This window comes from Mus musculus, chromosome 12 (assembly GCF_000001635.26).
Source record: "Mus musculus strain C57BL/6J chromosome 12, GRCm38.p6 C57BL/6J".
NCBI lineage: Eukaryota > Metazoa > Chordata > Mammalia > Rodentia > Muridae > Mus > Mus musculus.
In genome coordinates, this window is record NC_000078.6 from 105,012,338 (window position 1) to 105,027,052 (window position 14,715).

At 47.9% G+C, this 14,715-nt stretch overlaps 1 long non-coding RNA gene across 2 annotated transcripts; it reads right to left on the reverse strand.

The window, feature by feature from the left end:
• Window positions 1-345: 345 nt before the first annotated feature.
• On the reverse strand, window positions 346-14,419 carry Gm46375. Of its 2 annotated transcripts, none has more exons than XR_003950255.1 (2): window positions 10,071-14,419; window positions 346-2,675 (listed from the first exon to the last, which is right to left on the reverse strand). It is a non-coding gene; the product is annotated as a predicted gene, 46375 (long non-coding RNA). The 2 variants fall into 2 exon arrangements; XR_001780683.2 differs by having other exon boundaries at window positions 9,636-14,419.
• Window positions 14,420-14,715: the final 296 nt, after the last annotated feature.

The following is a 14,715-nucleotide window of genomic DNA, read 5'->3' on the forward strand; positions in this document are numbered from 1 at the left end:
TCACCAATGTTCCCATAAAAGCTCAACGCCATAGCACACATCTGTAAGGCAGTGGAGGCAGGGGATGTGGACTGCAGGGGTTCTCTCTCTAGCCAGTGCAACTGAAACAAGCTCCAAGTTTCAGTGAGAGGCCTTGCCTCAGAGAAACAAGGTGGGATAGAGGGGGACAGTTGGTAGATGGTGACCTCTGGCTTCTACATGGAGACATGCAAGCACACACCACAAACACACACACACACACAGTGTTACATATATATTGATAGGTTGTTATCTTTGACTTGATACTTTTCACAACACTCTCTTGGCTTTTCATAAGGCTGATATGCACATCCATCAAAACCGGACTTCACTATGTATACGTATTTATTGGCATCGTGGCTCTGGGTGGAACACACTGGGTGGTTACTTCCACACCGCACTTACTTTTTTTAAAATAATATTTTTAGTCTTGGGAACTTAGCACAGTGGTAGAGCATCGCCTAGCATGCACACAGTTTCTATCCTTAGCTCCAGTAAAAATTAAAATTGAAAAAAAAAAAACTTTAATTACATTTTTTTTTATTTAACTGAAGGAATTGTCCAGTGCGGCAGTGAGCATGTGGAGGTCCTGGGGATCGAACTCAGGCCATGAGGCTTGGCAGCAAACGCGGTTGACACTCAGCCATCTCCTTTTCCACTTCGTAGCAGCCCACGCATTTGGAAGAAGGACGCTGTACAAGCGTGGGGCGAAATTCTCAGCTAAGAAGACATTAACGGCTGCTACCAAGTTTAAAAACGTATCTGGAAAGAAAATACTGGCAAACGGCTTGGGGAGAGCCCCGTTGTCATCTCTGGAATTGAGCACAGGAAACCCCGCCCGCGGAGGCCTCCCCTTTCAGAGACAGCCTGGAGAGGCAACCGCAAGAAGGGGCACTAAAATTATGCCTTTCGGAAATTCTGACTCACGCGCTGTGGGGCTGTTTGTGCAAGGCAAAAATGTCTCCGAAAAAGTGAAGTTCCCACTGCTCCCACCCCTTCCTCTGGGCGTGCATGCGTCTCCACCGGCACTCAGGCACTCACGGGGAAGCGGGAATGGGCACAGCTAGTTCTTGGTCTGCTACACACTGGCTCAGCCAGCCTCCCCAGCAGCTCCTGCATTCTGTAGGTGTGATTTCCTGTTTGTTTATGTGTTCAGCCTCCACACGAGATTAAGGGGGAAAGTAGGGATGGCCTGGCGTTGCTTGTTGCTTCCTTTATACAGCCCTTTGTATGGATGGGTAAAGCGAGGCAAGAGCGGAGGAAAGAGGTGCCCTGTCCAGAAATCCCGGAGGTGTCAGTGCTATCCTGCAATGTTTAGTCCCATTTCCTGGCTCCTGTCTGACTTCTCTTTCAGGGCTGGTTTTTAGGATAGCTGTTGGCTGGAACACTTATGCAAAGCTCTCTCTGGGGCGTCTGTCCAGTTCTGGGGTATCTGTTTCTGGGGTGCCCCAGAGAGCTGGTCAGCTCTCATCCCTAGTCTGCTCTCCACAGTTTTTAACAAAATAGTTTTGTTTCTGTGTTAGCGTTTTCCAAAGGTTACTTTATAGCTCCCCATTGGGGTCCTGCAGGAGCCCACTGCCCTGGTAGGTGCAGCCTCTCACAGCTGCCTCTCTGCCCAGCACTCCCCAGGAACACTGACCTGCCTTGCTTTCAGAGTTTTCTGTGTGTGTGTGTGTTTTGTTTGTTTGTTTGTTTGTTTTGTTTTGTTTTGCTTTATGGTCTTGTGTTTGTTCCGCAGTGGTAGGGACCAAGCCTAGAGCCTCTGCGTGCTAGGCAAGCCCTCCACCAAAAGAACCATGACCCCACCCCTTGCCTTGAATTTAGAACATGGAAATAGAGTATGGGGTTATGCATGGTTGGATTCTACAGTGTCTGACTGGGTTCTAGCCTTTTTTCTGCCATGTTACTTCTGGTTTTGGACTTCTTAAAATGTTCATAGGTTTGCTTGCCTGGTTGGTCAGTTACATGGTTGTTTTTTTCTCACAAAGTCTTGCTACTCTGTAGCCCTAGCTATCCTTGTGCAGCCCGACCCCTTCTGGAATTTGTGGCAATCCACCTGTCTCAGCCTCCCAAGTAGGTATGGGTCATCTCTATTATAGGCAAAAAAAAAAAAAAAAAAGATTTTTTTTTTCCTCTTACTTAGCATCAGCCATCAACTTGACACAATCCAGGATAATGTAAGGGGATTTGAGTTAGGAGAGTCCCTCCATCAGATTGGTCTGTGAGCATCTTCTTGATGATGGCACTTTGTGAGTTCCTGGGCTGTATTATGATGGCTGCCTGAGCAGGAGCCAGTGAGCAGCGCTCCTCAGAGGTTCCTGCCTCTGCTCCTGCTTGAGTTCCTGCCCCGACTTCTCCCAGTGATGGACACTGACCCGGAAATATGAGCCAAATAAGCCCTTTCCTGTCTGAGGTGCTCTTGGTCCCGGTGTTTATCACAGCATCAGACGCAAAGAACAATCTTTAATGTTAACGGTGTAAGATGTAGCTCAGTTGGCAGAGCACTTGCCAAACATCCGAGATGTCCTGATTAGATGCCCAGCACTGCATAAAACAGGCATGGTGGCACATGCTGGTTTCCCAGCACGTAGAAGTTGGGATCAGGAGAATGAGAAATTCAAGGTCATCCTTGGCTACACAGCGAGCTTGAGGTCTACCTGAATCAAAATAAAAAATAAAATAAAATAAAATAAAGTTTCACTAGTGTACAAACAATGGGTCTCTTTGTAACACTTCTTACTCACTCTCTATTTGTATATTATATAATTGCATTATATTATATACATTTACATTTTCTTCTGCTGCACACATGGCACCCCCCCTCCCCCAACTCCTCCACCTTCTTGTTGGTTCCTTCTGAGTTTTCCAGTCTGAGACAAGAGGAAAGTAGGAAAAACCATCACTTGCTTACCTCTCCAACTTAAGAAATTGTGAAAAATCTCAGGACTGGAGAGATGGCTCATCAGTCAAGAACACTGGTTGTTTTTCCAAAGTATCTGGGTCCTATTCCTAGCGCCCACATGGTGGTCCATAGCCACATCTAACTCCAATTCCAGGGGCTCAGATGCCCTCTTTTGCCTTCCCTGGGCATCAGGAGTGCACATGACTCACAGACACACATGCATGAGGGACACCTTTGCACATAATATTAAACATTTTTAAAGTGAGGATATTGATCTTGTTACACAAAAAACACCATTCACTGTTGAGGGAAATATTAAAAAATGAACCCACCAACTCTCCTCACTTCTGCTTCTCTCAACCCACCAGCTCTCTGGCCCCACAGGGCCATGTTCCCACTCTAGTACCTGCACCATAGAGCCACAACACTACGGCTCTGTCCCACATTCTAGTAACCAAATAGATCCGCCATTCTCGTGTTTTGATACCACAATACCCAGTAACCCGGTAAAAACAAGACTCAATGCTTACAGTTAACCAATCAGATTTATATATCAACAAATTCTCAATATACAAGATGCCAATACAATAATTTCAGAACCAATTGATAATGATAAAAGCTGCCCAATATTCTAACCTTTATATCATAACAACCTGTGGCTAGTCATAGCCACACTGATTCACATCAGCCACCATCTTCCTTTTCCCCACCCCACCCCCACCCCAAGACTCTCTTTGTCTCTCTGCAACTCTTAGCTCTGCCTCCCTTTCCCCTGCCCAATCACTGTCCTCCCACTGCCCTAATGTAATTAGATAGGGGAAAATCCTGGGACACACTGTGACTAGACATTGTTTCTGCTAAGTTCCATGGAAATAAAACATGCTAATCTACGGTTGATAAACTTTAATTCTGAAAATGGAAAGCCTTCTGGAAGAGGCTTCCTGTGCATCTCCTGGAGAGTATCCAGGGCTATGCTCTCTGCTCCCACCGGCTTACTTTAAACGTGTTTAACTACGTGTTTTACTGGAAGATAATTGTAAACTTGCATGTAGTTACAAGACCTTGCGCAGTATCTCTCCCTGCCCAGTGCCCTTGCTGCCAGCATCTTGCAGAACAATGATAGAGTATCACAGGGAGGGACACTAACACAGCAGTCATCAAGACAAAACACTCTGTCACAGCAAGCTGCCAGTCTGTCCCATCTGCTTCTTTTAAATGCTGGAACCATCAACCAAACCATTTTCCTTTCTGTAGCCCCACCCCCACCCCCATTTTAAGATAGTTCTCTCTACTGCAGAGTTTGCAACCCCTGCATGCTGGAGGATGAGGCAAGAGGATTTAGAGCTCAAGGCCAGCCTGGGCTACATAATGAAACCATGTATCAGACACATACTGAATGGAACCTTTTAGGGTTGGCTCTTTCTACTCTGGTGTTAGCAAATCGTTAACATATTCCCCCTGCTGAGTCCTGGCCCAGGGTATGGATGAATGCTGGTTTAATCATCACCCTACAGAGGGACATTGGTTGTTTCTGGCTCGGTGCTCTCTTGTGAAGCCGCCCTAAGCGCTCTGCGCATGCGCCTTCGCATCCTCGGTTGTTTGGTATAGTCCCCATAGACAACTCCACCCCGCTCTGTTCTTCCTAATTGTTTATCCCTCCAGTGTACTAACTAGGGGATGTTTGTGTGCCAGTAAATGCTCTGGGCTGAGCTCTGAATTGTGGAAGTCCAATAAAAACAAATTACATTCCTGCAGAGCGTGTGAGGATAACAACACAGGGGCATGTGGGATACTGAAATAACCAGGCTGTGCTGCACCGTGGACTTCCTGGAGGAATGTAGAGACAGAAGAAGCAGAAGGCCTGGGTGTTTGAGGGAAGGCCCTCTGGAGATTGTGAGTTGTGGGTTAAGCTTGGATGATGGGGAATACTAAAGATACTTTGTGCTTACTAAGGGCTTACCAGGAGGCGGGCAGTACTCTGATCCTTTGCCTGTGCCACTGCTCTTCTTGGGAGCCTTGATTGTCAACTCACAATCAGGGGAAAAGAGAAAATAACCCCTTGCCCACCATCACCCAACTATCATGTGCCTGACCAGATATACAATGGCCCTCCCCTCGTTCTCTCACCTTACTGTGTGTGTGTGTGTGTATGTACTTGTGTGCGTGTGTGTATGTAAGTGTGTAAGCATGTATGTGTGTGTATGTATGTGTGTATGCATGTGTGTATAGGTATGTATGTGTTTATGTGTGCAGGTGTATGTAGGTATGTGTGTGTATGTATGTGTGTAAATGTGTGTATATGTATGTGTGTATGTATGTGCGTGTGTATGCATGCATGTATGTGTGTATACATGTGTATGCATGCATATGTGTGTATGCATTGTATGTATATATATGTGTATGTATGTATGTGTCTATGTTTGTATATGCATGTAAGCCAGAGGTCAATGTTGGGATACCTTCCTCAATCATTTCTTCACCTTATTTACTGCAACAGGGAAGATTTCTCTACCCTAAACCTATTTCTGCCAGAGTAACTGGCTAGCAAGCCCTGAGATCTGGCTGTCTCAGCTTCCTGGCATGGGGTTTTGGGTGCACAGGGTGGCTGGCATTTTTCACATAGTTGCTGAGGATCTGAACTTGGGCTCTTACACTGTGCAGCAAGCACTTCACCTACAAGCCATCTCCTCAGTCCCCACAGTCCAGATTCTTGTTTGATTGTTGTTTTGTCTTGTTTCCTTTTTCTAGACAATGTTTCTCTGTGTAGCTCTAGTCCTGGAACTCACTCTGTAGACCAGACTGGCCTGGAACTCAGAGATCTGCCTGTCTCTGCCTCCCATTTAATCACTCTAATTTTTTTTTTTTAAGAAAATAACTTCTTTTTTTTCCCCCCTATTTTATGTGTGTGAGTGTTTCGCTTACACACATGTCTACACCATTTGTGAGCCTGGTGCCCACAGAGGCTGGAAGAGGATGTTAGATCCTTTGAAACTGTAACCGGGACCTAAACCCTCATCTTCTGCAAGAGCATCATGTGTTTTAGAGCCTCTCTCCAGCTCTATTTTTTTTTTCTTCTGGTTTTTCGAGACAGGGTTTCTCTGTGTAACCCTGGCTGTCCTGGAACTCACTCTGTAGACCAGGCTGGCCTCGAACTCAGAAATCCACCTGCCTCTGCCTCCCAAGTGCTGGGATTAAAGGCGTGCGCCACCACTGCCCGGCTTCAGCTCTATTTTTTTAATTGTCTTTGTCCATCCATGGTGTGTGTATAGGGCAGGGGCTGTGCAGGAGCGATCAGAGGAACTTTCTGGAGTCAGCTGTAACCTCCCTCTGCCTTTATGTGGTTCTGAACTCCGGACATTAGGCTCTGTGTAGTGAGCATCTTTATGAGCTGAACCGTCCTACCAACCTCTTAGTCACTCAAATTCTGTGTGGTATCCATAGCAAAGGACCATTTTCTGTGTCATGAGTAAATTCCGATCTGTTTCTTAGGTGCTATTTCCACACGGTGCTCTTTTTTGCTCTTTTGTTAAAAATTATTCTGGGTGAAGCTATTGATAAGATAAAATAAGCTGGGGAGAAATGGCACGGGCTCTGGTAACACAGAGAAGTCACTTGATGGACCTGGAGCCCGAGAGCACGCGCGCCAGGCTCACTCCTTCAACTGTGCGTGCATGAGCTGAAGTCGTCCGGTCCTGTTTATTATCTGCCTGTGCAAAATGGAGGAGCTAGAGAAAGAACCCAAGGAGCTAAAGGGGTCTGCAACCCTATAGGTGGAACAACAATATGAACTAACCAGTACCCCTCGGAGCTCGTGTCTCTAGCTGCATGTGTATAAGAAGATGGCCTAGTTGGCTATCAGTGGAAAGAGAGGCCTATTGGTCGTGCAAACTTTATATGCCTAAGTATAGGGGAACACCAGGGCCAAGAAGTGGGGTGGGGGGTAGGGATGGGGGGAAGGGTATGGGGGACTTTTGGGGTAGCATTGGAAATGTAAATGAAGAAAATACCTAATTAAAATTTAAAAAAAAGAAAAGAAAAGAAAAGAAAAGAAAACAGAGCTTCGGGCTGATGGCACCGAGCTTGCCAGGCCAACGAGCCCACTACACATAATGAATGTGGTTTTGTTTTCTCGGAACTGCTGTGTACCAGGAAAGTCTCGTCTCTGCTCAGCTCTCTCCTTGGTGACCAAACATGAACTGTGTGTTCACTACGCTGAAGGTCGTCCACCCTCCCCGCTTCATCATTCATATTTAAACAGCCGCGTATTGCAGACCTGGCCTGCTTGTTCCCTTTCCTTTTGAAATCCACATGCAGACTTCATAAGATCAATGTTTCCAGCCCAGGGGGGATTGGCAGAGCACAAAAGCCTCCAGGATCAAAGCCTCCTGACTGGGCTCTTCTCTGGGCCTCACACATCTCTAGCTGGCTGGGCAGGGCCAGATGCCTTATCTCCACAGGCTCCGACACCCAGCAAAGGGACCACCAGTTCTTGCTGTCTTCCTGGGAGGAGCGTGCAGAACGTGTGCCATGAATTTGAAGATCTGCCCGAATGTTTCCTCCTGTGATGAACTGAATCCCCACTCCTTGAAACAGAAAGCAACTCTGGAAGAGAATGCGTCTTCTGAGGAAGGTCTCTACTAGGTGGGAAAAGGAGCGGTTTGGGTGTTTGCTCTCCGGGGACAACAGTTTTCAAAGCCACTAGAGCGTTTCTCTTTATTTTCTGAACCTGTGATAATATTAGAAGCTGTGATAGGCAGGGTGCCCAGAAAGCTGAGGGAGGTCCAGGAGCCCCGCCCTGGCTGACTCCCAGAGGCGTGGCCTTGGCATCCTAGTTAGGCTGGAAGAACCCAGGAAGGCTTTGTGGTACTTTGTGCAACCACAGACAGACAGGCAGGCGCTCTTGAGCTGGGTGGCAGGGCTTAAAAATGTCAGATAGGTCCACGTGAAGGCTGAGAGTGACCTGTAGGGTGTTGTCCTCACAGCACAACAGCCTTTACCACCTTCGTCAGAGCAGCTGTGACTGCCTGCAGCAGTCTTTTTTTAAAAAATATTTATTTATTTTATGTATATGAGTACATTGTAGTTGTACAGATGGTTGTGAGCCATCATGTGGTTGCTGGGAATTAAACTCAGGACCTCTGCTCCCTCCGGCCCAAAGATTTATTTATTATTATAATATGTAAGTACACTGTAGCAGTCTTCAGACACACCAGAAGAGGGTATTAACTCTCATTACGGGTGGTTATGAACCACCATGTGGTTGCTGGGATTTGAACTCAGAACCTTCAGAAGAGCAGTCAGTGTTCTTACTCGCTGAGCCATCTCGCCAGCCCTCCATTTTGGTTTTTGAGGCAGGGTCTCTCACTGAATGTGGAGGGCATCGATTGGCTAGTCCCCTGGCCAGCAAGCTCTGGGGAGCCTCTGTCCCCGACTTCCTAGCACTCATGCTACTATGCTAAGCATGTTATGTGTATGCTGAGTACTGAGCTCAGGTCCTCCTGTTGGTGTGGCTCGCAGTGTATCCCCTGAGCCACCTCTCCAACCTCATCTCCATCATAATTCTTGGTTGGACGGGAGCCTTCCTGAATAGTGAAGACCATGTTTCACTGTAAAAGCCTAGCTTCAGGATGCCTTAGGGTCCTGCTGCTGATCACTGGCCCCTGACCAGACAGAAAGTGTGCTTTCCAAGTGGTTGCTGCCAGCCCTTAAAACTGCAACTTCCCCTGACTTTAAAGACCTTTGTAGTGGCTATTCCTGGCTGTCAACTTGACTATAACTGGAATGAGCTACAATCCAGAATTGGAAGGCTCACCAGTGACCCTAATCTGGAGGCTGGGAGATACAAGTTTCTGACCTGGATCTTGGCATGGAGACCTTGAGGCATAGTGGCTATGAATCCTAGAAGATTAAGACAGAGAGATTTCCAAGTTCAAGGTCATCTGGGATTAAAGGTATGGTGCCACACACCTTTAATCTGGGCCACACCTTCAGCTGGAGACCTACATAAGGGCATTGTAAGAAGGAAGATTTACTCTCTCTCTTCTTCTCCTGCTTGCCTTGTGGGACTGAGCAACTGCTAGATCCTGTCACAGCTGCTGCTGACCACTGTTGGGAGTTGGACTACAGACTGTAAGTCATCAACAAATTCCCTTACTATATAGAGACGACCCGTCAGTTCTGTGACTCTAGAGAACCCTGACTAATACAACCTTTGATTCTAAATCTCCTCTACGGTGGAGTGGGTACACACACACACACACACACACACACACACACACACACACACACAGCAAGTGCCACACACTTCCTGGTGAACAGTCAAAATCAGTAGGCAGAAAACAAGTCAATGGAAAGGCTAACAGAAGGTACGCCCACCCCAGTGGCCACAGACACTGAAGGTCTTACAAGCACCAGGGCGAAAGGGACAGCTACCAGCCTCTGCAGGAAGGCCACTTCTTCAATCTTGTGCAGATTCTTGCTTGCTATTGACATGCGTGGGGAAAATGGTGGGGCCCTCTGCTTACTTCACAGGCTCTCTAGATGCTTTAGAACAAACACAGGCTCACACACAGGGGCCACTCACAGCTGGGAGACAAGGTGGCAAATTCCTCCCAACTCTTTCCCGAACTGAAAGGGCAAGCGGCCACCAGTGGTCAGGAATCAGTCTCCGGTCACACTTCCCTCACGGCCCAAAGCAGGAAGCCTGGGCCCTCACCTGGCCTTGCTGTGGCTTGGACATTTCCCATCTCTGTCTTCTTTCCTTCCTCCTTTTCAATCTTCATGGCTGTCCTTCCACAAGCACACAGACCCAGGGTTTTACCCTTGTCTGGCTTTTCTCTCGAGGCCCACGCCTACCTCTGTTATTATTCAAAGTAATTTTATGGTACAGGCAGTCGTGGAAACACTCTCCTCTTTCAGCTGTAGCCTGATGATTTAGGTGTCCCTCAGGTGCCTTGAGAATCTCGATGTACAGAAGTCTTGTGACAGCCCATCTTCCTTCCATTTCCCCCGAGTTAGCAAGCAGCCAGCAGGGCTCACCATAACCTCCAACCAGACAATCACAGATGGCGCCTTTCCTTTCTGCAGGGTTTCTGATCTCCTCCCATGGCCCCTCCCCCACCCCAGACTGGAATAGTGCTGCCTCACTTACAGTCAGTCGGGCTCGCTGGCTGCTCTGTGGGTTCAGCTGCCTCCAGTCCATGCTCAGAGTTCCAACCAAGTGCTCTCCTGACTGGGGAGCGAGGCTTTCTAGGATCTTCTCTCCTAAGGAAAGATTCCCTATCAGACTCCGAGCCAGGTCTGCCTCAGCCTCCCAAGTGCTGGGATTAAAGGCGTGCGCCACCACCGCCTGCCAGGTTTTTCTTCCCTCTTCCATGGAGACTCTCTTGAGTGGCAGCCTCAGTGTCATCCCCTGAGCTTTCTCTGGCCCCTTGAAGTGTTTCTGTCAGGTCCCCTCACCCTAGTTCCTGCCAGTTCTTAGTGACATTCTTGCATGTGTCATTGCACGACTGTGAGGTGTTCAGGACTGGACAGGGTAGTTTTCCTCCTAATGTCCTATCTAGCATGGCGGCAGGAGCTGTGAGTCTGGGACTTGAAGTGAGGGCCTTTTGCATGCAAAGCAGACGCCTCACCCCAGAACCCCAGGCACACAGGTGCTTTGTCTCTTTCTGTGGCATCTATGGTCAGCACCGGAACCTTTGCTGAGGAGCAGTTTGGTTTGCCACAGTTTCAGTTACCAGTGAGCAGCCAAGAGTTCAAGGCAAACTCCTCCTCAGCAGCTTGCAGCTGCTCGGCATCCAACTCGGCGTGCGGGGAAAGTGAATCATGCTTTGCTCAGTGTATCCACACCATATGCACTGCCTGCCTAGAGTATCCACACTATATGCGCTGCCCACCTAGAGTATCCACACGGTATGCACTGCCTGCCTAGAGTATCCACACGGTATGCGCTGCCCGCCTAGAGTGTCCACACGGTATGCGCTGCCCGCCTAGCGTATCCACACGGTATGTGTTGCCCGCCTAGCGTATCCACACGGTATGCGCTGCCCGCCTAGCGTATCCACACGGTATGCACTACCTGCCTAGAGTATCCACACGGTATGCGCTGCCCGCCTAGAGTATCCACACGGTATGCGCTGCCTGCCTAGAGTGTCCACACGGTATGCACTACCCGCCTAGAGTATCCACACGGTATGCACTACCCGCCTAGAGTATCCACACGGTATGCGCTGCCCGCCTAGAGTATCCACACGGTATGCGCTGCCCGCCTAGCGTATCCACACGGTATGCACTACCTGCCTAGAGTATCCACACGGTATGCGCTGCCCGCCTAGAGTATCCACACAGTATGCGCTGCCCGCCTAGAGTGTCCACACGGTATGCACTACCTGCCTAGAGTATCCACACGGTATGCACTACCTGCCTAGAGTATCCACACGGTATGCGCTGCCCGCCTAGAGTATCCACACGGTATGCGCTGCCCGCCTAGCGTATCCACACGGTATGCACTACCTGCCTAGAGTATCCACACGGTATGCGCTACCTGCCTAGAGTATCCACACGGTATGCGCTGCCCGCCTAGAGTATCCACACGGTATGCGCTGCCCGCCTAGAGTGTCCACACGGTATGCGCTGTCCGCCTAGCGTATCCACACGGTATGTGTTGCCCGCCTAGCGTATCCACACGGTATGCGCTGCCCGCCTAGAGTATCCACTGCCAGTCTAGAGTATTCACACGGTATGCGCTACCTGCCTGTGAGCCGGTTAGTGGCTATGCTGGTCTTCAGGTCTCCCGCTGGGTATGGCAACCCCTGTGTTTATGTCACCCTGTCTTACTTGTGTCCTCAGAGTCCCGGGGATGTTGGCAACTTGAATATGCCAAAGAGAAGCTGTAGAGTTCTTCCTGGAGAAGGCAGAAATGTGTGGAGGGACCACAGTGGTAGAACTATAGCTACAGTGTTGCTATCACGGTCTTGTTGCTATTATTGTTGCTACTGTTCTTCCTTCAGTTCATTTATAAGTTGACTTTAATCACAGGTAACACATGGATGTAAAAACATAGTATGTATACAGGATTCAGTTCTATTTGTGGTCTCAGGCATCCTCTGGGAGAGGGGTACTATATTTTGAGTTTCATACTTTGAGACTTGTAGAGGCACTGTCCTGAATTATTTACGGTGTTTCCTGTCCCTTATGTTAGAATTATGTACTGAGCAGACCCTACAGGCCAGGAACAGTGTGAAGGCACCAGGCTACACAACCATTTCTGCCTGGGAACCCACAGGGGAATGGGCGAAGCATAGGAAATACATAGGAGGAGAACACACATTTCTGAGAAGAGAGGGCCAAGCAGCCATCGAGGGTCATGCTCATGTTCTTTAGTGCCTGCGACTGTGTGGGATTGGTGCTGGACTGCTCAGGCTGATGGTGGTCTCTATATCTCTTAGTGGGTGGGTCTCCATCACGTCTACTATTGTCTCAACAAACCTGCTGTGGTTCAGTTAGGAAAAGGACTCCATGCGGGCAGCACTCAGTCCCTCACACCTGATGACCGGTATCCCAAGGTACTGACCACGGACTGCAGGAGGGCTGTCTACAAAACTGTTCCTCCGGCATTGTGAGGGAACCAAGCATCCATCCTCTTGAAATGTGTTTGCTCATTCATATTTTTTTTTTGAAGCAGGTCTCTAGTCAGCCCAGGCAGACCAGTACCCCAGGATCCTCCTCGTTTATACCCAATGCTTCCAGAATGTTCTTTTCTGCTTCGTTTTGGTTGAGGGGAGTGGAGGTGAGGATGGCAGGGGTCTCACCTACTTCAGGCTGGCTGGAACTCAGTATATAACCAAGGATGACCTTGAATTCTCATCTTTCTGCCTCCACCGCCTGAGTGCTGGGATTACAGGCATTCACCATCACACCCCATGTCCTGCAGTGTTGGGAACTGAATTCAGAAATTCCTGCTTGCTAAGTAAACATTCTACCAACCGAGCCTCGTGTACCCCTTTTAGTATCTCAGACTATCTGTCAACTTTTAAGTCTCCCAATGACCCCGTTATATATGCCATTTTGTGACTCTAATAGAAAGCACGTGAGTTAACTACTCCATAGGATAGGTTCTGGCACTAGGGGAAAGCACAAATCTGGGCCACTTACCGATTCCCAGACTACATTATCAGCAGGGCTCCAGCTTCTGTAGATGACAAGCTAGTGCCCCCTGCTGGCCTTACAGGATAAGACAGGAGACTCACTAAAATGCTCAGTTCTTCCTCCCCCCACTCCCACCTCTTGAAATGAAGACTCTTAATTTTTTTTTTTTTCCACAAGAAACAATTTCTTCAAGAGAATTCTTCTTATTAAAGCCGGGGGTAGTCCTGCACACCTTTAATGGTAGAACTCAGGAGGCTGCTGCAGGAGGATCACAATGAGTTACAGGTCAGTTCCAAGGCGCTTGAGGGCGTGTGTGTGTGGGACACACACACACACACACACACACACACACAGAGGAGACTGACAGGATCTTATCTGCTTCCCTAGATAGCCTAGCACTCGTATGAATTATCTCAGGGCAGCAGCTGTGCTGTGTGAAGGCAGATGTGCGGATGGATGGGAGGGTCAGAGTAGAACTAACTCACACAACCATGGCTTCACAAAAAAGTCACAGGAAGGCTGGGCTCAGTCCACCTAGGCACCTAGAGAAGAAGGCACCCACTCACCCACAAGTGCTAACTTCACCCTGAGACAATAAAGGTTCCCAACTTGCCAGTGAGGCCTTTGCAAAAAAAAAAAAAAAAGCTTACTTTGCATTTTTGAAAAGCAGAATAGTTTTTTTGTGTGTTTAAATTAAAATCCTTTGGAATTTTGTATCTACCAGCTACACTTTCAAAAATACAGCATTCAGAGTTAACAAGTGTTATCCTTCTGGGTAAACAGTCAGAAAAAGAGCCAGTTTTAAAGACCCTTTTCCTAATCGTCTTCTGAAAGGGAGAATGGGAAGTTCCACCTCCCCATCTCTAGCCCAGGCCGCCCTGGCGGAACCCTGCGGTAACTGCTTTCTTGGCGACGGGAGTCCTGTGTGCAGTGGACTCTCGTGATAGTGATGGTTTGAAAGCATGAAATTATCCAGCCTCAATGGTTTGGGAAATGCTGAGTGAAATTCTGACTCAGCAGGAGTCAGAGGCCGTCACTCCTCAGAAGAGAACACGTGTTCTTGTGGCTGAGACTATCAGAGGGGCCCTTGGCCCCGTGATACTGACTGGCTCCTTGTTTTTGTGGTCTAGGCATCTCCTCACAAGTCTTTGGGAGGTAATGAGTGACAGAAACTATCTGCTGTTAAAAGCCAAATCCAACCCCAGACAGCAAAACAGCACTGCATATTAAACAGGCGGTAGGGGAGAAGGATTTGTGGGGTCAGCTTGCTCCTTCCCCTGTGTGCGACCTGGTGGTGGAACTCAGGTCACCAAGCTTGGTTGCAGGCCCTTTAGCCACTGAGCCATTGTGCTCACTTAATTCTTGTACCATTTAATTCATATATAATAGTATATACATATACATGTATATATGAATTATATATATAGATACATACATATATGTATATATTTGTTATATATATATATGTATATATGAATTAATTCATATAGAGAGAGTTTAATGTGTTTTAATAGCAAACTTATAGGAAAAGCAGAGGACAGACAATATTAAAAACTTGTACACAGGGCAACTCAGAAGGTATAGTGAATGGATGAACTCTACTGGATGATAAAAATGTCACAAACACCATTTAGTTTCTGTCAATATAA